General features: G+C 38.2%; 1 protein-coding gene across 5 annotated transcripts in view; it reads right to left on the bottom strand.

Moving 5' to 3' along the window:
- KIF26B (kinesin family member 26B) overlaps positions 1–23,126 on the bottom strand; it is a 272,818-nt gene that overhangs the window by 136,392 nt on the left and 113,300 nt on the right. The window lies entirely within an intron of this gene.

Genomic DNA, 23,126 nt, shown 5'->3' with positions numbered 1-23,126 from the left:
CCAGTGTATGAAAGACTGATCTACAGAGAAACCTAGAAACAAATGGCAGTAGGTGCCTAAGCAAGATCCTAATATCATCATATGAACAAGTACAGCAGCTTGGACTGTGTCTTACGAGTAGGAGGGTAAGCAGCTGACTTTAAAATATTTGCAAGAACGGGAGAAGATCTCAGGAAGTACAGTTAGAGACCTTTCAATGTTTTATCACCTTTCTTACTATTTATCTTTGAGTGAATGAATAACATCCTTAATGGCTGCTTCCAGATCATAGTGAACCTATGCTCCTGGAGAGAAGGTTCTCCAGTGCCTAATACAACCAAGGTGGGGCTATGACTGGCAGCAGTAGCTGGGCCTCAATCCAAGGATCCCGCCTAGCAAAATTAACCCATAGCGATTGACCTGACACTGGGCATGTCATGACACAAAACTGCCCTCAACACCTACCATTGCAGATTTTAAGCATTATTTTTTCCTTCCCCTGACTCCGGCTTTGCACTCCCTCCTCTTCTCTAGCACTGGCTGTGGTGCTTGATCAACTTCTGCTCACCACCAGACCTAAATAAACCCAGACGATAGTTTTCTCCTAACATGGCTCAGTGCTAAGACAGGAACCATTACAAAGAGAAACAAACACGGTATCTTGTACTTACAACCCACTGTTCTGCAATTGTTTTCTATCTTTAAAAGACTCATTACTCTGAAAAAAACCACAGCTTTTATTATTTGTGGCTTGGCCCTTCATATATTTATGGGTTTTCTGTAGGCATTTAAAACCGATCTTTAGACACCCTACGGATAGAGAGAAGATTTTTTCCAAACCGTCACTTGACAAGGAGTCAAATGCTTCTTTTGATTATTTTGATGGTGGTTGGAATGGGGTGGTGTGCCAACACTGGCACATTGTGTAAGTATTCCATCACCATCTATGGACAGAAAACAGCACAAAGTAGCAGCATATTGGATTTTTTTTTTCCATTTCGTGCCCATTCTTTAAAACTCAGTTTATACTTCAGACATTCCATTCCAGACACTGTCCATCCTTACAAATATGACATGTTTTTCATAGGTTGTTTGTTTTGGGTTATTTTTAACAGACATTATGCATACATTGAAACAACTCCCTCTATTTGTCAAGGGTATTAGGCCGTCTGCTGCAGTAACTTCACAAACCAGTCAAGTTTCACTCTCTTATACGCAGTCTGTTTAGCTGTAAAGTATAACATCCCTGACTAAACATTACAATGAATGCACACAGTACACAGGCCACCATGGGACATGAAAAGAGGCATGAATAATTTTCTGCTATTAATTAAATTGAAAATTTTGGGGGTTTAAGGTATAATTGCAGCTTTCCCTTCAGATCCAATTTTTAAAAAAAACAACAAACAAACAACAACAGCAAAAAAAACCAGTTAACATTACCCTTCATTTGCCTTTCTCTTTGCTCCAGAAACACCATTTCTACTTCTCAGAAAGTAGTGACAACTGAGCCTTATCACCTCATAGAACTTCAGGTTTAGGGATAAGAAATGTTTAACCCACAACCAGTTTCTCAGTGCTGCTTTCTCTAGCTGATGTGTCATTTGTTATAGAATTATTAATTAGTTCCATGATCCTGTCATAACTAGATGATTCAGCAAGTCTCACTAAACTACTTGCAAGACTGTTCATGAGCTGAATTTCCAGACATGGTTTCTTACTCCCTTTAAATGGCTACAGAAGTAATTTTTGAGTTGGCACTGAAATGACTGGAGAAGGAAGCCCAGTAAAAAACCTTCAAACAAATATCCTATATACAACAAATGGACAAGTTATATAAGCACCATGTAATTCCTTTGCATGTCATCCAGACTGGTAAACCCTGAATCCTCCAGCAGTTTTCACTCTGAAATTCTGGTAAAAGAGGCAGCTTTATAACTGTCCTCCATTTATCAAGAGCAAATTACCTCTGCTTTCAAATTCACTAGATTGTTATTGTCCCATTGCTAACCTACACTGCTCAAGCTGAAAGAAAACTTTGTCATTTGTGATTTTATCAGTGCCAAAGGGAGCACTGCTGTAGGGGAGCAGCCTTTTGCCTCCTGCCTTTGTGCAACAGGTGTGCACAAAGCTCTATGTTTCCTGAAGGAAGAAAACCAGAATGTTTGGGGAAAAAAAAAACCTCTCTCTCACATGGCTTTATGGGTTCCATAATGGTAACAGGCCTTAAAATGTGACTTAGTATTTTCAGTCATAATTCCAAGATAGCATATTTCTAAAAAGGAAATAGTGTTCAGATATTCAGCAATTCTGGCCATGGTTTCTTGCTGTTCAGTCAGTCCCCTCACAGCTGCAGGGGGGGCTCTGTGGAAGCCAGGCTGCTACAGACAGGGCTGCCTAATCAGCCCTCAGCAAGAGCTGAAGCCAGATAGGGCTCTGTCAGTCAGCAGAGCAATGACACACAATTAATGTATTAACAACAAGGGCAGAACTATATCATCATATGCAAATAACACTCCATTCACCATACACCAACTCACAGGCAGAGAGACAGCAATGAATCCATGGTATTTTTAAGATCTTGTCTGCAGAACTAGATTGTATACAGGAAGAACCCAGACATCTTGTGCAGAGCCACAAATTGACAAAATTTCATATTTCAACAATTACAGGATGAATAAATAACAAACTGGCAAGATGATGCATCAGCTAAATGCTAAATAAAGTACTATTTATATTTAAATATGTATATATTCCATTTTTCTTTTCTCCTAGACAAAACAAAACAAAACCAAAAACAAACAAACAAAAAACACCCAAAAAAACCCACTCAAGGGATGTTAATGCTGAGATTCTTCAATGCTGAGCTGGCATTGAAACCAAAAGGAAATTAAGAATGACCTTGTATAAAAGAACTAGCAAACGATGCTCATTAGCAACCAGCCTTAGTAAGGTAGTGTTGGAGGTAACCGAAGGCACAGCGAGTAAGAGTTACCATGGCCACTGGTTCAGGGACACTGAGGAGGAGCAGAAGAACAGCAAAGTGTGTCAACAGCATTAAATATACGTGATGAAAACCATGCAATAAGAAAACACTGAGCTAAGATTTATTTAACAAAGAAAGGAGTTCCCCTAATGCTATTGTGCATAAAAGTATTGATTTGATATTACTGATTAGGTAACTCCTTCCCCCTCCAGTTGTCATTCAAGATCATAACACAAAGGCTTTCAGTACAAATGGTGCCAGAACATTCTTTGGAAGATATTTTTTTTCTCTTTTTTACTGACAGATTATGCCAACTGAAATACCTCTTAATAATTTTAATTAGTTCCTTTCCTGGTTTTTAGTTCAAACAAAATTTAAATTAAAAATTATCTCTGTAAAGGAACAAGACTTGCCTAACCCTGTTCAGCATCATTTATTCAGAGCAAGCTGCACTCAGATGACTGTCCAGTGACCTATGACTGTGTACAATTTATAAGCCAAATGCCAAAAAGAAAAAGAGAGAGAGAAAATAAATTTCATTTTAATAGGAATATAGAGTTAATGAGTATGGGTTCTTCTTATTTTATTATCTAAACTACCTTGTCTGGCATCAAGTTAATTATCAACTATGCCTCACAGAGCGTTCTTTTAAAAAATTTCTGTAGAGCTAAAGCTTTCTTTGTCCACAAATAAACTTACTCCAGAAAGAAGATGAAGACCTGAGCTAAGGTTATCTTTTCCAAAGCAGTGCAATATCTGTTGATGTTACTTTAAAAGTAATAAATATCACCCAAAAGTTATCGGACACTTTACAAAGAACCTGACCCAGCTTGCATCATATTAAACAATTCTCAGTGGGAACTGGATCACTCTCCAATTACTGTCACAAATAATCTGTGATGACTGGATAATGTAGGTGTGAACCAGAGGGAGACAAAATGGGGGGCAACGTGGAATGTGAGAGAAGCAGAAGAGCTTTGTTTAAGATAGGCTAGATACTTCTGAGAGGCTTCAGACTGTCAGATTTATTAAAAACTGAAATAAAGGAAGGCTTTGCATTATTTCTAGCTTCAAAAACTGACAAAATGTGTGACAGGCAAATACATTTTTTCTGTCTGAACTTTTGAATGAGGTTGCTCATATTACAGATGAGTAGAAGGCATACATATTATCACAGTGAGGGGGAAAAAACCACTAACACCTACCATCCTGAGTGGTGTGGCACTGAGGTGCTGAGCTTGCCAGAAGACTGAAAGCACAGCCAGGAGCATACCTGGCTTATTCATTTTCCTTAGAAGCCTTTAATAGAAGGCAATCACACAGAACAAAACAACACAGCAAGCTTATCACTAGGTATATTTGAACATCACAGCTTGTGTTTCAGATTCCTCTTGCCACACTAAGACAGTCTGCAATTTGTGCTGACTAATTATTCTGTTTGTTCTTGGCAGGCCTTCTAACTGGCTTCACACTAATGCAAAGACAAGATTCTGTTCAGGACACTACTTCTGTTGAGAAAGTGGTTTTTTAGTTTAAAAAAAAAATTAATCAGAACTGACCCTTTTGCACCACACTAAGTAGGCAAGGACTGGATAAGAAGGTGGAAGAAAGGGATTATTTCAACAGCTACTTTTCCCCTTAGTGCAACTGAGATGATTAAGGGATACTAAAACATGATGTAGGAAGCCAGTCAGAAAGAAATTACAAACCCTAAAATCTGACCTAGAATAAGGGAATAGAAAAGAAGGAACTGTGTCCTAAAGGAACCTCCACGATTCTCCCAGCTCAATTCCACTCAAGTTTAAACCAAGGCAAAATACTTCTTGTACCTGTTCTCAAAGAGATGAAGCTTGAACACTATGTCATACTCTGACTAATGTCTTCCCACAGATTTGAACAGTGCACTAGTAGTAGAAGATACTATAACATGTAAAAAAAAAGTGGAAGCAACCAAATATGTAGCTATGAGATTTTTTTTTTCTCTTTTATTTATGAAATTGGTCACCATGGTTGCTCTCTTATATAACAGACCACTGATCTGCATTGCACATTTATAGCAATCGCCATTAATAAGCTTTTACTAGTCTTCCATCTGTAATGGTTAACTGTCTTCAGAGTAAAGGCCTTATTTCAACTCTGAGCCTTTCTTTATTCCCTAGTCTTTGCCTGTCTTTACACACACAGTAGACTTAAGTCATCAACTACCAAATTTTACATCAATGCAATTATATTTAATCAACTCTACTTGATACTTTTTTTTATGAGATTACAAGTCATTTTGACAAGTGCTATTTTCCACAGGTTCATGCTGATTGGCATTAATTACATTGCCTTCTTTTAATTCTTTAATAATTAATCTTTATTAATTTTGATATGCTGCTGTTTTGCAGAGTGCATAACTAGATCACCATGAGCAACAGTGTGCTTTCAAAATAGCAGAGAAGTTTGAAAAACACATTAAAGTACTCAACTGTAGAAGCTGCAGGTCAAAACCAAATACCATCTACCTTTAAGCTCCCTGTCCAGTCCTGACACAGCAACTCAGACCCACTTGCAGAGCAGAGAGCTCCTGACAGAAGCGGGTGGGGAGAAGACGGAAAACAAGAGTGTAAAGCCTCACAGCATATGAGGGAGATGCAAGTGTCCTGCATCAAGGCAAGGGTGAGCACAAACATGATTTGTCCTGAAAGAAGCAAGGAAGAGAACTGAGATTAAACAGGGACATTCTGTGAGCACTGTACAACTTTGAACTTACTTTCTTTCCAGTGCTTGCCTTGGCCAATGTTGACAAAAATTCAGCAGATCCAACTAGTCAAGAGAGACTTGCAAGCTGAATTCCTATTCTGATACCCATACTAAGGAGGAAAAGTCTGAATACAATTTATAGACAAATATGTATTTACATGCTCCAGTACCATCTTTGTGGCTTCAGCTACATGGGTATGAAGGGAATTTTCTGTTTGCAAAGAGACACATAAACAGTTAGAACTCAACTTAAAAAAATATAATTAGCACTTGCTGCTGTTCTTCTGTGGCTTGCATGCAAAATGAATTGTGCCTGGGCTGAATTTCCTGACCCTTCTCTATTCCTCTTTTCACTAGTAGCTGCAGCAATAAGAAAAACAAAGTGGTGCTAGTCAGTTGTCAGTGCAATAAGGCTCAGGGAGATGAGTGTCACTGTATTCATCTCTCATGACCCTCCACAGTGGGAGTCAAAAAAATTTGAAAATATACTAGTTCCAGTGTAAAAGTAAAGAGTGCTGAACAAACTGAACAGTCCAGCAAAAATTTACAGTTCAGACAGGTCTATTTACTGGTGTGCTTCCATGACCTATGAACACAAGATTGCTTGGAGAATCTGGTAGATGCTTACAGTAGGGTGAGTCTTGCAGGAAATGCAGAAATTCCTCTCATCCCCTGTATTAGCATGATCCTCAGCCAAATTTCTCTACAGATCACTGAGGGAGAAATCTTTCTGCAGACTGCTCCATGACTTTGCAGCCTCTTTGCAGCCCCATGACAGATGCAGCTCTAGGCTTACACCTTCTAATCCTAATCCTAGGCTTTGCTAAACTTCAGCTCTGCCAGCACCGAAGCCCCTATCAACCAGCTCACACAGGAGAAGCCTTTTCACAGCTTGCACTGGTGTTTTGCAGCCCTTTCCAGCCTCACACCTGCTGCAGGTCCAGGCTCCAGCTCCCCACAATCCTGCCGTGGGTCACCCCTGCTCAGCCTCAGCCAGTGCCCCGGGAGGAGCCCAATGCCCAGGGCTGCTCCTGCCTGTGCTCTGGGACTGGTCCTGGCCACCCAGTCCTGTCACCCAGCCCTGGCAGCACCTGACAAGACCTGGCATTAGCTGAGCCTTCATCCCCCCGGAGTCTACAGCGGCAGCCTGCACAGAAAAGCTCTCCAGGGAAAAATCCTTTTGCGGCCTACACAGTCATGTGGTGCCCAAATCGGCTCAATCTGCAATGATGGCTTTTTCCAAGAAACATCAATATTTAATGCTTCCTGAGCATGTGAAACAGAGGCTCAGCTGTCAGGGCTGTTTGACTTCCAGCCAAGGACTTTGCAAAGCAAATATGAATGATCTGTTATGGGTGTTCCACAGTACTGCCCATATTCACTACTAAAAGAGCAAATAAAACACTAGCTATAGAAACTACTACCTCTGAAGTCACACATCTTCTTACCAAATATTAAATAAATTCAGTCTCTCCTACCTACGTATCGCTCAGGTAAAAGCAATGGAAAATAAAGCCGGGGTCAGAGATTAAAACCTGAATCTCAAAATTCAGATTTCGAGCATGATTTTTTAAGTCCAGTCCAAGCACAAGCTAAATTGCACAGCAGCCAGAGCTCTCACATAAGCTGCTGATATATCTAGAACTGTACCTTGCTGAAGGCACACCTGCATGATATTCTCTCCAACAACACACTGCTTGCTCTGTCTACTAAGATGAACACCCAGGATGGTCAGGGGCTGGAGCATGCAATGTGGGAAGAGATGCTGCAACAGGATTTATTCAATCTTGAGTAAGTGAAGGGGAGCTCTTGGTGTTGTCTACAACTGGGGAGAGGGTTTAGAGAAGACAAGGCCAGACTCCCTCTTGGAGGTGCAAAAGGACAGAACAGGAGGCAAAAGACACAAATTGCAACAGGAAAGCCAAATTATACATTAAAGAGCACCTTTTTCCACCACAAGCATAGCCAGCCACTGTAACCGGGCCTAGAATTTTAGAAAGTCCATACAGAGATAGAAAGAAACCATGAAACACAGCCCGGAGTAACCTGATTTGACTGGACCTGCTTTGAGCAGGGATAACAAGATGACCTCCAGCTATATCTTCCAATCAGAATTATTCTGTCATTTTACAAACCTTAGCTTTCATGAAGCATGAAAAATACTGCCATAGATATTTTAGTATAAGGCTTTAAACATTTATTTGTTTGACAAATACAAAGCCCGCAAGAGATACAACCAGATTCTGCTGTAAATTAAAGAGGAATTTTGTTTCCATGAACATCTGGAATGTGTATATGCAATTGCCATACTGCTAAACAAAGAGCTGGCATGAAGAAAAAGAGAAGGATCTGTTTTCATTTAGGATATTGTCCCTTGGAGCTAACATAATGTATAATGTGTTTGGGGTTTAAGTGTAGTGATTTGTTTGGAATTAAATATAAACATAATTTCCAAAATTCAAGAGTGGTGTTTTATGGCAAAACCAGAGATAAATTTTAGTCAGAACACATCTATGAGAGCTGTCTCCTGAAAGTATTGAAAAAGTAATATTTGCTTCACAGGTACCATTTCAGAAGTTACTTATGTCTGTAGGTATCTGGATTCCAGTGGTAGTCACTGTAGCTTAAGCTCGTAAGCACTTCAGTAGTTTTTGAAAATGGTACTGAATTATTTGAAAATGGGTTCTGAATTATTCCCATCTCACTGCTCTTGGAAATCTGACCTCTTCAGCAATCTTGAATTCTTTCATTCAAGAATATTTTGTTTTGTATATATAAGGTATTTTCATACTTGCGCAAGCTAAACCTGAAACATTCAGTCTGTACGTATTCTTCATATCCAGGTGTAAACTTCAGCCTAGGTCCATGCCATCCTAATGCATGGCAACTTCATAGCAACTCTACTTATGGGAGAGTTAAAACCTCAGTTAGGTGCCTAATTTCTATACACAGAGTATAGGAAGATTAAGGCACTTGGCTTAATCCCATCCTAGCTTCCTGTGCTGAAAACATATAAACTGGCCCACAGGGAGCACTGAAGACAGACATTTCTGAAACCATTTCTTTTTCCTAGACCACAGTCCCTTTTGTAGCTCAAAACCAGGCACCTGTGTGGAAAAGGGAGTCACAGCTGCAAATTTCCTTCTGGGTGTAGGCACAAAGTCACCAGTAATAGCTGGCACCTCTGTTTTCTTTAAGATGTGGCTTCTGGAAGAAGAGAATTGAAGCTATAGCCCCTGCTGGACCTACAGGACCTGCTCTCCACATCTAAGGAAGGGCTAGTTCCCTCTCACTCACTGCCAGTGGCCCTGTAGATCCTGCACTCCTCCCTCCACAGTGAAGCATTCTCATCTGACATTTTGTTAATACAAGAGAAAGCACCTATTCCATCCCTGCATGCTATTAAAGACGTTCTTTTGGGTTGTATGAGCTGTCGTTTTTTACTCTTTTCACGTTCAGGGATGCCAAGAACCCAGTTCTTCAGTTTCCTGAAGTGCACAAATCTCTTGGTCACTATACAACTCCAGTACATTCATACATTACAGTGTGGTTACCTGAGGCACTATATATATATATATATATATATATTACCACTTTTTCCATGTCTTTCCATGTATATATATACACGTGTGTACATGTGTGTGTGTGTGCGCGCATGGATAAGCTTTGTCCTGGCATGAAGGCAAGCGTCATCCAAGCACAGAGTTGTACTCAAAGGCATATTGGGTTTGACTCTTCTTGAGGCTGAGCCCATCATCAGCCTTAAGAGAAGCAAAATTTTTACATGTTCTCTCTATTTTCTCATTCTTACTACTCATTAAGTGAAAACAATTTGCTGAGCACAATACAAACAAAAAAACTCAGTGCTCTGTCTGTGCCCATGTTCAAGACATACTGAAGATTTTGCTTTCTGTGACAGTAGATGTCAACAATGTGTAACAAACTCTTATTTAATTACTTTATTTTAATTATTTAATTTATTTTAATTGCTTATGCTTACAATTTCACATAACGTAATAGTGCAATTTCTGCTTATATGCAGGTCCTGTTTTTAGAAAGAAGGCATCTTTAGAAGGACAAATGTGATGAGCCAGAAATAAACAAATTCTGATTTCCTTTCTCACTGATACTAAATTCAATAAGATTATTCATAAAAGGCCCTTTGTATTTCCTGCTCATATTTGTGGACAATTAGTTTACTGATTCCCTTGTTTGAATCCTCTGTGAACGACACAGCCTCTGTGAAAACTCTCCAGACCTTATTACCTTAGGTATACCTAGCTTACCTTCTCTGACTGATTAATCTTATTGATTCAGGTGTTGCCAGCTTATCAGTTCATTCTTCACAGGCGAACAAAGGAAATTTTATGCAAGGGCTGCTCTTATGTCTCATGTTAATCAAAATTTACTGATTCAGGTTTTGCCTCCTCTCCAACATCTTTCCAGCTTGCATACAATTACATTACTTTACATACTGCACACTTGTCTGCAGCATTTTTCTGTGTTGTAGGGCTTCTCTGCAGCATACAGCATGTTGGTGCCTGTAGAGTCTCTGAATTCCCAAAGATGGGAACCAGATGCTACCATAACTATCCATACAAAAAATACTATCTTCCTTTAAAAAAGCCCTTGAAGGACTTTATTCAGATTTTATGAGCCATCAAGTGGAACAGCTGGGAGGTTTTTTTTTTTTGGTAGGGTTTTTTGTTTGAATATTTTTTTTCAATTCAACAATTTTCAAGCATAGACATTTGCCCCAAAGCATTTTACTTCAGATACACTATGTTTTTATTTCAGCTTTTGCTGCTGAATTCTACTCTTCATTTATATGTCAAAAATATTAGGATGCTCTTTTCCCACTCTCATGATTTTTACGCATATACTTGTGTCAGCAGTGAAACAACCATCACCTTTTTTGACTGACATACTCAATCCAAGAGGCAAAGGAAGAAGCAAAGCCTTTATAACCTTAGGAAGGCTTTTTCTTTTTTTTTATTCCTAATGATTTATACACTGAGGTACTTTCTGTAACTGACAAGAAAGAGATAGAATTTCAAAGGAACAGGAAAACAATACACCACTGCAGCAGATGTGTGCCCAGAGAAGTTATGAAAAAACAAAGATTTCCACATCTTATTGCATAAAAGGGCAAAAATGAAAATCACAGGTAATGGCAGTTTAACAGAAACAAGCAAGCAAAACCCTCTGAAAATAATCTACCAAAAAAAAAAAAATCTTATAATGAAAATGCTTTCTTTTAAATCATTCCTATAGAAATTAAGTAAAATAATAGTTTAGTCCTTTCTTTACGGCAATTTTTTCTCATGCTTTGTTACAGTGTTGTTGTCTGAAAAAGCAGAAGAAATACTCTTCCTTGTTGCTGCAACTTCACACACAAGTGCGTATGTCTTCCCAGATTGTTAAGTGCGACTATTATGACTCTCTAATGCAGCTTCCCACACAACAAAAGCAATGGCTCTTACCTACATTAAACCTATTAGAGCCTACACAAAGTGTGGTTACCTTTAGCTTCCCCCCCCCCCCCCCCGCCAAATATCAATTCTAATTTAAAAAACAGGCTCTAAAAGGCAACTATATGTTGTTTGTTACCTTTGTTCACTTCAGCAGGTCATTACCCTTTTCTAAATGTACTTCCTAAACATGCACATTTCATTATCATTCAAAATTTGTCTAGATCCAACTTCCTGCCATTACATTCTGACATGCTTTTGTCTGCTAGACTGAAGTCCTCTAGTATCACGTTTCTGTTCCCTGCAGGGGTTCCCTGCACATTGTCAACACATCTCTCTGTAAATCTGTTTGATAAACTAAAGTCAAGCTGTTCGAAGGCATGGTTTCTAAACTGTTAATCATCTGAGGGCCTCCTCCCAGAGTATTCTCTACTTTTTCAACATCTTTCTTGCCTGTGGACAGCAGAATTAAACAAGAGTATTCTATCCGTGGCCATATCTACTTCTAAGGCAGAGCTAATTCTTCACAGCCTCCCTTCATATGTTCTTCTTACAGACTTTCAAGATTTGCATTAGGGCTCCCGGCCACAGTGTCCCACTGTGAGCTCATATGCAACTAAAATCATGTCACAGATCTTTTCCAATAGCCACTTCTCAGTCCACTGGTCCCTTTTCTGTAAGCATGGTCTACATTCTTTACTGTTGGTTTTATGACATTACATCTAACCTTTGGCTGACACAGATCACTGTTACCAACCATCTTCCCAACACCATTTGAAAGGTTTAACAATGTTTTTCCATTTAGTGCTCTATGGAATTCTGTATCTCTACCAAATCTCAACAGGAGCAGAGTCATTTAACGTAATACAGGATTTCATCTAGTTTCATCTATTTAATGCATTCCAAGTTTGTTTCATATTGCTGTAATGTATTAATCAAGAATTCACAGGGTGTTTAACCAAACAGCTCAGTGAGATATATATAGATGGTAGTGTATAAGTTGTACTTTATTAACTGAACATGCAATCACCTTAGGAGTAACATTTCAATCCAGTATTACCAACACATGTTTTCCATAATCCTAAAGTCATTTGCAATTTTTTTTTCCTTGTTGTATCCCATCATAGGAATTTTCCTATTTGCCCTGCACCAATGTCAGGTGCAGTATGTTTTATGGGGACCTGGACATTTCTACTGAATTCTTGAATAGGTAATAAAGGTAGTATGCCTTAAATGGTGGCATACTACCTCCTTGGTGTCCCCAGAATTTAATGATTTAGTGAAATATTTCTGTTTCCTCTCCAGAGTTTTGTTTTTCCTCCTTCCCCATGCATTCCTTGATGGAAAAGATACATGCATTCTTACTGCTATCAGCCCCCAACATTATTTCAAGACTTCTGTAATATAAAATGTTTCTCTTTAACTTGTGGAACCGTAGGAATACTTTTTTCAGCTTTCCTTATGGAAGTCCACTTCTGATCTTCATGCATACAGAGAGAAATTGGGGAAAAAAAAGAACCCTACACAATCTAAATATGTGAAATCTAAAGACGCATAACTCAGAGTTGTTTTTTTTCCTGTGGGTTTTTTGGGTTTTTTTTGTTTTGGTTTGGCTTTTGGTTTGTTTGTTTGGTTGTTTTCTCCTGATGGTTTGCATCTCACTCATGACAGGTGATAGTGCAGGCTGACATGCTAGCTTTGGAGCACAAATCCCATTGAGAGAACCAAAATAAATCAGAATAAGCAAGTTTCAAACAGAAAGCCTAAGGCTAATTAGGTGATCTGAACTAGAGACCATGAGGCCATTGGGAATCTCTGAACTGTGCTATCTTGCAGTTTTTAGAAATAAGTAGTTGGAAGTAACTCAAATGTCTCTCACCTTGCACAACAAATCAGTTATTTCCAAAATATAACATTGCTCATTAAAGTAGTTGTGTCTTAATACAAGGTTGATGCTGCTGTAGGAAAGGGCATACAAAGAGGTATTCAGACAAGAAACAACTATAATTTCTGTTAATGTTGTATTTTCTGTCTTTGCCTAAATTTCCAGTTTTCACTTAACTCAGCATTCTTTCTTAGATTCAAAGAGATTCTTGCTGTAATTCTCAAAACAGAGCAACTATCTTGGTTCCTTTCTCTCATGACTGTTGGGATGATAAAACCAAAGATCACATCAAAAATTAGCAGCAGTAGTTCTTTAGCCTGGTTATTCAAAAAAATGTACCAATATACAACCTACATGCATCTCTGACTATACCCTAAGAGGAGATTTGAATCCATTGCTTAATTTTGACAAGAAGAACAGAGATATTAAAGAAATTAAATCTCTATTGATTTCCTGAAAATAGACAGCTGAAGAGGCAGACCCTGTCAACACTTTAAACGAAGATATCATTGAAAATTCTTTATTAAACAACAGAAAACACACTTGAAGGAAAAGCATCCAGAATTCCCCAAACATACAAAAATCCCTAAAGTTACATTCCAACCTCATAAAATCTCAAGAAATGCGTTCACAGGGAAAATTGTGGCTGTTAGTTGCAATGTTCCTGTAATTACTTATGAATGTGTATATTCATTTCCTGTTTTATTCTTTAACAGGTCTGTCTCCTGAAAGTCAACCAGTATTGTCAAATCAAGTTGTGTGGCAGAAAACTCTGGAGTCGCTGTCCTGCACGCAATGCATTCATATATTCCTGAACTTAAGTAACGAAGAAAAGACCAAGAATCTGACCGAAATATGCCAATGGACAGTTGTGAGACAGGCATCATATTCAATTTAGAGCTGAAAAAAGAGGTGAGATTCTAAATCTCTACTTGCAATGAGCCACCTAGTCATGTGTACAAGTGGTCTTATATTTTATAAGCACATTACAGGGATAAATATATACAAGCCCAACTGACAGTTGTCTATCTAGTGTTAGATTATGTGGCAATAAATAAATACTTCAACATATCAGCACGTTTTCTTGTTGGGTTTCTATTCTATGAGCAAGGAAAACTAAAATGCCCTGTATTCCTTGGTAATTGTAAGGAAAAGCCAGTCATTCAGCAGTTGAGCAGATTGCTCTCAAGGTTAAGAAAACACTGACTGAGCACCTGATGGAGAATGCTACAGACAAGGAAAAGCACAGGTGAATTTCAAGGCTGCTGGGGCAGCGCTATAGCAGTACTTGTAACAGGAAAGCAGTAATCAGAATAAAAGCTTGCCACTGAACTTCCACATGTTTAGGAAAAAGTCTCGTTACTATGGATTTATGTTCTCTTTGAGCAAAGGTTATTTTGATGTTTTTAAAAACAGAGAGAAAAAACAACTGGTGGTGCATATAATTTTCTGCTATAGACAGTGCAACTACATCAATTCATCTTTCTCTCTCCACAAATCAAGATAGAGACACTGTAAATCAGAACTCTCATGTCAAGGTTTAAGGGAAGCAAGAAATATGCAAAACAGTAAATCAACATGAGGTTTTCTTTACTATAGCTGGCAGTCACAACTATACTAAAAGTCAAAAGATGAATGCTGACCATTTTCATTTCCACTTCCCTAAGAGTGAAAACAAGATTGAACATCAGGAATCTTTGGTAACAGGTGCTGAGGGATTACTACTTAGGCTGCCATCAATTTTTCTCAGTGTGTATGTCAGGTTTCAGGGAAAGGCAATGTTGAAGGAAGGAAATAACCTTAATTCTTTTTAAGTTTTTCTAAATCAATGCAGGGAGCAGATGTTCAAGTAGCCAGTATTCTGGCACTCAAGAAGCCCTGTTAGAAATTAGAAGACAAAACCTATGGTTAATTAGCCTCCCCCTTTTCAATCTGTTGAAATCAGCAGAAAATCACAAGATGTGACAAGTAGTAGAAAAGAAGTTACCTCTGTTTTAGCATAGTGTATGGAGAGCATCAGGAATTCAACTTCCATACACATAGGTACTTTTGTAGTGAATGCTTGACATGACCTAGAAGAATTAGGAACACAAATCCATGAAAAACTGCCTCCTTTTTTAACAAACCACTAAAATAGTCAGGGCCTCAGTGCCAGATAATCAGCATCTCATACTCTTTCCTGCATGCAAAGCATTTATTGGTACACGGCATCTAAGACATGAGTGGCGCAGCAAGAATGGGCCAGCACAGTCATTTACAGGTCTAAAGCCTTTTATCAGTAATCAGTGGGTACAGATAGCCAAGGCAGACTTTAAGCTATGGGAACAACTCAGAACATGGGACAAAGGCCATTGCTAATTACTGAAGACTGTAAGTGTCTTGGTTACCTCCTTCTGCCATGATGGAGTCTACGTAACACACAAAACTTCTACAAAGCATTTACATTGCATGAAGGAGATTAAGTAGGTGTTTGCATTACTGGCCCTTTTCATTGTAATATAATCAGCTGTTGACTCTAGCATCTCAGAGAGGAAGAGTCTTTTCTTACTAGGTAAATGGGTCTTTGGTTATGCATTTTCATGGATTTGTACTTGAGAAAATAAGCAGACAGAAAAAAGAAGGGAAAAGTGTATATAAATACATTGTATTCACAGATGCAATTTTGAATATAAAAACTGAACACAACTGATAATATAAAAAATAATAGGGAAAAAAATTCCAGTCACAGGGTCAAATTTGTGTATCTAAAAAAGTAAAAATTAAAATGGTGCAAAAGACACATTTACAGAAACGAAAGTTTATAACTAAACACCACTGATTCCTACAGGAATCAGAAAAATCTGGGATTCTGGGTTTTAGGCAATATATACCAGGAAAAAATAATATAATGAATTATTAGGAGACAAGACATCCATTTCAAGACACTCTTAAGCAGAAAAAATTCCACTGAATGTGTCCTTTGCTTTACAGAACGAGATATTCATTGCATCACAGAGAAACATTATATCTCAAACTTTACAAAGAAAAAGGGAGGCAAGGAGCAAATTTTCTCAGAACTGTGAAAGACTAGTTACACAAGAAACTGCCAATCTTGATGAATATTTCAATAACAACATTACTTAGTGATTACCATTACCATCAATACAAAACAAACCATATGTGGGGCAAGTGCAGATCAGAAAACACTCGCCTTGTGCAGCACATAGAAGCAGGTGTAGCATATTTCAATAAAGAAATAACATCAAAGTAACATACCTTTAACAGACTGGAATATTAATTTCTCTGCTGAATGGTAAATAATATGTTCCTGGATAGTAATCTTTTCCTTCAGATTCTTCTAAATCATTTTTAAAACATGCTTAGACCAGAAAACCACATTTGTTAACTTTAAACGTACAGAGTTGTTTACCTTAAGTGGATTACTTTGATACTAGGAACATGAAGAGGATTTACATCCTTTTCATCAGTTACATGCTTTGAGGCTAAGCAGATGGCACGCCCCTGGAAGTACAGTATTCTACGATAATCTAGGGTAGTTTTAGATTATTTCTTTTTATAGCTCCATGGGTCGCTCCCCAAACCCTATTTAAAAATTAAGGTCCACGATACGTATTTTGAGATGTGAATGCAAGCTAATAATCTGCAACCAACATATAATGGATGTAATCGGCATAAAGATTCAAATTACTTTTGTTCACAGCCCATTGGCAACTTAAACAAATCCCAACCAGATTTCCAACCCAGGTCCAAAGACTGTATACATTTTCTTAAGCTTTTGTTTAAATAATGGCAGCATGCAATATCCAAAGATTCAGATTCACCATTGTTTCAGTCATGTACCCTGCACAATTCTTGTTAGAAATGGACCTACTCTGGAATCTTGCTGTTAAGCCTTTGGGTTGGTGTTTTTTTTTTTTAATCAAACAACATGAACTGATTCAAACAAAAGTGTCATGGGACATGTGTCAGCTTTGAAGAAAAAAAAAAATCAATGGAAATTGGGACCCAAGATAGAAGTATCATTCAAAATTAGAGATCATTTAAATACCTTTGCTTTCCCTCTTCCAGATGTGGCACTTAAGTCTTAATTTTTTCATTGCATATCAGATCATTGTCTCCCCAATTACACACTGACTATTCTTGCATGTAACTCACATAGTCTTTCTCACCAAGTTATTTTCATTTTGTTTACACTGAACATAGAAAAGAGTATTCCTTATGCCTCAACTGCAGCTTTCTTTCACTTCAGTAGAGTCACAATTCCCTTCTGACTGGCATTTAATTCATATGCATGAAATAACACCAGTAACAGAAAGCAGAAACAGCCTTCTAGTTAGGGCTCTCACAGCAACAGGAAGCACAGAAAAGCAGTGACTATGAACACAGATCTCTTGCATTACTGAGGAAGGTTGAGCAAGTATGAAAAATCAGCCACTGAAGTTGTGCACTCAAACCTAGGTTCCAATTTTAAACATTTAATGGTCTTTCAGGAAGACTGAGATCATTGTGATTAAAATTTCCCCCATGAGCCAGCCCAAGACAGGCTTTGAAGGTACAAATATTTGTGAAAAGTATTTACAGATGTTTCCAAACTTGCTGCCAGCATTCCCACTGAAAGATAGTCTCTGGATCTTTTATCTTAACAGTCTTTTTATGTATTTCTTATGCAGTATAAGCATAAGCATCCTTATCATATTATATATGATAAGGATGAGGGAAAAGAGTCAGAAATTCTGATCAGAGTTATTAGTATATAGTTCTTTAAAATGTCCAAGAATCTGACCACAATTTAACTGTTAAATTTAGTTTGTTCAGCTAATGAAAGAACTGTTAGATTATCCACAGTTTAGACAGCAAGAAACCAGAACATGTTTTCACCCAAGTCTCAGAAAATAATTTTCTCTGAAGGATGTTGAGGTGACAACTATTTCGTATCAAGAACTTCCCAAGTTCTTGATGGCAGTGCCCAAACTAGGAAAACCACTGCATGGCTTGAAAGAGCAACTGGGTCCACCACTCTTCAGCATGAAGAAACACTACCACCTGAGTCACCTGCTGTTCAGACTAACACATTCTTTAGAAAGGCACAGGTGAACAGCTTTCACTACCTGACAGGTAGCCTCACAGGCTCTTTCCTGAGAGGTCTCTGAGGCCTCTGCTCCAATGTCCTGGGTGTGCCTGCATAGCCTGATGTGCACCTGCACCAGCCACAGGAGTATCAACAGCAGATTCCTGACCTGACCTGGCTCTCACATCTGCCAGTGGCATGCTTCAGCTACACCAGTTACAGCCAGACTACCCACACAAATCCAGTGTTTCTCCTGTGGACCTTCTCACACCAAAGCTGGGCTCCGTGGAACAAGAATATCCTCTTCAATCCATTTCCTTCTCTACTAGATGCTGCCTCTGTTTCTTACCTGTTTTTCCTGTGCATGTTCTGACAAATTCTCTGTTGCAACGTCAGGAAAAATTTGTTTTTGTAAACTTGCCCAAGACCTCCAAAAAGCTCAAGCCAGGACATTAAAATGGTGTGCCTACAACACATAGTAGTCTTTAAGGAAAAGCTCTGGTGCTTCCAAATTCCACTGAGCTTTAAAACAGACATATACACAAAGATTGTATAGACTAACTATAAGGAAAAACAGCCAACATCAAAAGCTGGGTGATTAAATGAAGTTTTCCACATGTATGCAAAAAACACGGAGGCATGAGATTCCAGGGTTTCTGGAGTGCTAAGTCATCAAAATAGCACAACAGCTTTAACAAGAGGGTCCCACAAATACTGTCTTCATATCAGCTTTGCAGTACATGCAAGATGCAAGAGAATTTTTAGAAATATTCCAATAGGATTCTCCAGAATGTTAGGGAAATCTGTGGAATATTCAGCAGCATTTTGAACACAACATTCACTGTACACCTTGGCGATAGTGCACTGCCTCACCTCCTCCCCTGCTGCCAAACCACTCAGGGATGGAGAACGAGTGAGGAAAGAGTCACCAGCAGTTTTTCCAAGAATTAAGGTAACTGTAAGTCGAGCTTATACCAGACTGAGTAGCTTCATATGCATTATACATGCAACTAAGTTTTTCTATTCTTATTTTGTCTTAATGTAAGAGCTTTTAAAAAAATTGGACATTCTGTTTGAAAAGCATGCCTTGCAACACCTACAACAGTAGCATTGTGTGGCACTCTTTATTGTTTAGTTGCATAAAGACATGGAAAATGATCCCTAGAATAGATTTTTCAGTCTGCTTTCAAGATTATCTATATACCCATTAGGCTCAATGAATCCAAATATGACTATATCTAATTTCAGACTGAGGCAGGCTTTTGTTCCAAATACACTGCTATACTTCCTGACTCGCAACAGGAAACAACTTTAAAGACTAACATTCAAAAATATGTCCTCCTCAAAAGTTTTTACCTTTTTTTTACGTCCCAAGTGAAATGGGCTTCTGTGTCTCTCCTTTGTTCTGGTGCAAAGTTCTTCCTCCCCAGTAAAGCAAGTTTACTGTGATGGGGCAAACAAGGAACAGCACCAAGATGCCAAAAACTTTAATGTATTGTCACAGACAACAGAAAGCCTCTGGTCCAGTTTTGACTTCTAGTTCCTGCATTGTGCTATCACCCTCAAAGAGACTACTGAAACTCTACAGCCCAGTCACAAGAGAGAGACTTTTTATTCAGAAGGGCAGGTTTATTTGCAGAGTAGTCAGGCCAAAGCTGAAGTCAGAGTCCCAGAAGTTTTCTTCTCCATGTAGAAACCAGCATTGACAAGAATAAAATTACTGTGCCCCTCGGCCTGAAGAAGCTTTACAGAGACACCAGGGAAACAAGTGACAGAAGGCCCTTCCCTCAGTTCCTTGGCAGTATCACCAAAGATACTAATCTACTAATCCCTTAACTGGGGTGGCACACTCCTACATTGTACTGGGAGGACACAAAGCAAGAGGCTGGCACAGCTTAGGCTGCAATAGCTCCAAAGATGCTATGCCTCTTAGGACAAAGACCCAAACTGGAGGGAGAAGTTAAGTCATGCAAAAAAATTCTAAAATGCTCTGTAAATGATTCATTATGAGTAAAGAATCTTAACATTATTTCACATTCACTAAATGAATTATTCTTATCATGAATGTGTACTGGTAATAAGCAAGATGATGCTACATTAGCATGATTGAAGCATATCTGAGACAAAAATAAGTGATAGCCCTAAACAAAAAGGCAAATTCAATGCTTGTCACTAAAAGTACAATTGATTGAATTCAGTTTCTGTGTCAGAATCACCATTAGAAATTCATTATTCATACCTATATCATCTAATATTCATAAGTCTATCAGCTGAGCGCTTTGGACAGTTTTCAGTGTTTGTTCCCTTAAAGCATTCACATACTGTCCCATGGGAATCCTGATGTGTCATAAGTTCCCTCGCAGCAATATCCTAACAAATGACAATTCATAGAAGTTGCAGCCCTTTTAGCTGGTTTGGAAATCTGTCAGCTATATATCATGAAATATAACAGTCAATTATTGAGACATCTGATAAGTCTCCTGGTTTTTAAAAAAACTGAGAGTTACTGTGGCCTTAGGATACTTCCCCATGGCTCAATGCCAGCTCTAGGCCAGTCAAGTAACTATCACTGCTGAAGCAGTAGTGCCTGAGAACAGAAAAATTATGAGCTCCCAGTATTCCATGCCTGATATTTCTGAAGCAATTACAACCAAAAGTTCCGTGGATACCTTGACATTTCCTCCATACTACAGTATTTTCATTAATTGGATTTTTTCCTGATGATGGATGACTTATATCTGAGCCTTATCTGAGGTTTGCTTTGCTTGTTAGGGAAGTTAAGAGTGAAATACTGTGGGTCATTATTCAGATTTCAAAAGAATAGGTCTTCAACTCTGAACTTGAGCTTTACATTGGCAAATTTCTCTGGCTTTGCAATAATTTCTTACTTGCTCACTGTGAAAACACAGCATGTGACACACATTCAAAAAAAGCATATATAGCTGGTAGTCACTACTCCATGCATCACTGACAATCATAAAAAGCAAAAGCTCAGAATTCATAGGTCTGGTACAAAGGACTGTTTCACATTGTAAACAGTGCTGCACCATCTTAATGAGTTAGACAACCACTGCCTTCTACTTCTTTTTATAATACACGTACAAATAAGCCCCGGTGCTTCTTACCACAACTTGACAGAAATGCAAATAGACACAGAAGATGAAAAAAAAAAGATTAGTGATTCAGATTTGGAAAACAGCTTGGCAATTTTCTTGTTAAAAGGTCAAGCAGTGAACAACTGACTTGAATTAGCTGCTTAAATTGCCAGCAGGTGATGTAACTTGAAATCCAGGACAAAACTGACTTAGATGAGTGATATTAATCTAATTGTGCAATACCCAAAACTAGACACTTTTGTCTTGCTAAGTACAGTTTAAAAATAAACAATCTAAACATGAGATCTCTGCTGGACCAAGCACACCCAATAATTCTCAACATCAGCTAGAAGCTAACAGAGTTCTACTTAAAATGCTACGATTTACACTAGGGATTTTGAGTAAATTTAATTAGCTTCCTACATTTCAGCGAAGTATATTAAGAGAAAATGAATTATTTCAGCATAAACAATGAAACAATGAAGAACAAATTAGTTAAGTCATCTTCATAAATCAATTCATGCTAAAATATGCGCTAATCCCAATCTGCACTCCAACTAGATATTACCATGCGTGTACATTCAGCAATTTTAATTTAAATTGCCTGCAGTTAAACAGAAAAGGGCAGCAAACCAAGACCACTGTCATTCACATTTGCTATTGCTGCATCTCATCTATAAAGAAAAATGGCAGAGTTGCCCCAAACAACTGGATCTTCTAAAATGTTACGCTTAATCCTTTTACACAACTCACTTGCTGTATGACATATGACACTGATCGAACATGTGCAGCCCTCATGTCAGTGAGGAAAAATAGGACAGGAAAATCTTTTTCACAGATTTATGGAGTCCAACAACTTTATAAGTTTTCCATTTACCTTTAAAATAAAATAGAAGCATGTGGAATTACTAATAGTTTGGCTCTCTCAAGGGAAGGAAGCTGATCGGAAACTGCTTGAGGTGCTCACTCAGAGTTCACTCCATGTTTTGAAATCATGATCTCTCACTGGATTGGACTGGAAGTGCTATAACAATGGCTTATTCTCCTGTTTCATTACTCTTCCCAAGTCAATCTTCTAATTAATAAAAAGCATTAAAAGCCAAGTATTATTTCAATGTCTTTTGTTACATAAGGATTCAACTGCGCTAAAGAGATTCTGTTCTGGAAAGAGCACATTTCTGCACAAAAAAACCATTTTTGTTGGTGATAATTGATATTTCACTTATTAGCTGATATGCCCATTTAACAAAACATTTTATTAACAAATTAATCAAGACAGCCATAAGATTTTTTTAAATTAAACTTTATCTCATTGATTTTTTTAGCAATCTCTGAATATTCAACATAGAGCATGTTCCAAGGCTGAATTCAGACCCATAGGTCAATTTAGTGGAATGATGGGGACTGAAGCTGAAATCAGAATCCTTAACTTTTAGTATGAAAGTGAAACTTTGATAATTTCCCTAGATGGAAGTAAAATTCAATAAAGACATCTGAAGATTGCCACCAAACTGAACTAGCTGCCTCCAGTTAGCTCTATTGTTAATCATCTGTCTCAGGAAATTATTTGGATGGGCCCTTCTCATTCAGGGATACACCCCTGTAAATATGTCACGAAGTCAAGTGCTATTCTGGGAGTGCAAGCACATTTTAACCAAAATCAAGCATTAAAGAAATATTTTACAGAAGAGGGTAGAAGCATCATTCCATTTTACAGATAAATGCATGTAGGTGGATTAAACAACATTTTCATGGTAATTCCTGCAAGTTTGCAATAGATCTGTATCTACAACCATGTTTTGAAGTGTACTGTAGTTAGTCAACCCCACTTCTTCACTACAGAGTTGTCTCCTTTAAAAGAAATTATGTGTCCAGTAAAGGAAAATCTGAGAAATTT

Source organism: Pseudopodoces humilis, chromosome 3 (assembly GCF_049639895.1).
Source record: "Pseudopodoces humilis isolate 2021_Gansu_Grassland_sample_001 chromosome 3, ASM4963989v1, whole genome shotgun sequence".
Classification (NCBI taxonomy): domain Eukaryota; kingdom Metazoa; phylum Chordata; class Aves; order Passeriformes; family Paridae; genus Pseudopodoces; species Pseudopodoces humilis.
Note: the sequence above shows the minus strand (reverse complement) of the source record. Positions and strands in the feature narration are given on the sequence as shown.